Below are 1,706 nucleotides of genomic sequence, written 5' to 3' on the forward strand. Positions count from 1 at the left end.
AGAAAGAGTCCAGTATATTTGATGTAGAATATGCAAAATTAGGTCTAATCATTCTTTATATTGTACATTTCAACACAAAGAGAGCTCCTGAAAAAACACCCAGGTAAGAGCATGATTTGCTGTCATGTCACACTAACAGGAACAGAAAAAGAGGGTCAGGAACTTCAGTGATCCTATTTCAAGACACTGAGTGGTGATTATCTTCCTAAGAAGTATAAAAAGGATTATAAGCCAGGCCAGCAGTAGTTGAGTGTCAACCTATGAACCAAGAGGTCAGGGCACATGCCGGGGTTGCAGGCTTGATCCCCAGTATGAGGCTTGCAAGAGGCAGCCAATCAATGATTCTCTCATCATTCATATTTCTATCTCTTTCTCCCTCTTCTTTCCTCTCTAAAATCAATAAAAATATTTTTAAAAGGATTGTAAGTTTCACCAGTCATGTCATTAGTCCCAGGAAAGAATGGGTCTCAGTTATTTGAAAGACAAGGTAAACAAAATTTCACTCTGCATTTTCAGGCTCATTTGCTTTTAAGTTTTAGGGTTAAAAAAAGGATTTGATAATTTTAAATATTCAACAGGCAATTGCTGCATTTCATGCCATTTTTCTGGGCAGAATAATTGAAAGTGATAGGAACAGAACTGTTTCAGGGTTCCAGGGCAGGAGGAATAGGGAAACTGAGACAGGAAAGTTAAAACAGGGCCAAACAGCATGGGCAATTTGCAGCCAACTTGTAACTAACAAACCATATCTTCCCCAGCCAAGAACATAGAGCAAGTGGTTTGTTTTTTTTTAAAAAACTCCCTAATGCTAGAATGCAGAAAGGGAGGGAGAAAGGGGAAAGGGGGGAAAAAAGCAGTTTTACTCCCTAAGCAGAGAATCCAGCAGTCTCAAGACTTGGCAAAATAAAGTTGCTACGTGCTGCTCATGAATTCTGGGAAGGCCACAACAAAGTGAAAAAAGGGACCTTGCGAATGAATCTGCACCAAAATAGTCAGCAGAGGAATTTTAGACCTACAGACAGGAGGGTATATTAACACCTCAGACCCCACCCAACTTGCTCTTCAGATTAGCTGAGAGTCCATCTGTGCTTCATGAGCCAGATGTATAGGTTTGCCTATTTTGCTTTTTCAATAAAGGTGCCTGCTTAAATTGCTTTAATAGATTGGGTTTTCACAATGCAGTCAAGGTCTCTCATATCAATTCATTTATATGAGAAGACAAGGATCAAGGTTGGGGACAGTCCTCTCCCACTGGCTCACAGGGTGTCCTGTCCGGTAACACCTCTCTATTGTTGGCAAGAGGTGCCTGTAACAGAACCATAGTTATTTAATGATTATTCACCTTATTAACTGTAGATAAGAGATTTTTCTTACAGACCCTGGGAAACTGGAGGATGTGTTCCAAGAAGAAAAACGGCTATAAAAGATAAGGTGTCCTTGAAGCCCTGATGTGTTATTACTCAGAAGAGAAAATACATTTTGAAAAGACAGGACACATTTTAACTTAGCTGCTGTGCCCAGAACCTGACCCCCTCTGGGAGTTTGCCTCAGGAATGCTGACCATTCTCTGGTCCCAGGAATGGACTGTGCTGTTTTTAATATCATAGAAGACTCGTGGCCCAGTGCATGAATTTGTGCACATTGAAAGGAAATTAATTAGAAGAAATATTTTAATATTGCTATTTGCCCTTTCTCTATAATAGAAG

The sequence above is a fragment of the Myotis davidii genome, unplaced genomic scaffold (assembly GCF_000327345.1).
Source record: "Myotis davidii unplaced genomic scaffold, ASM32734v1 scaffold1070, whole genome shotgun sequence".
In the NCBI taxonomy this organism is placed as follows: Eukaryota; Metazoa; Chordata; class Mammalia; order Chiroptera; family Vespertilionidae; genus Myotis; species Myotis davidii.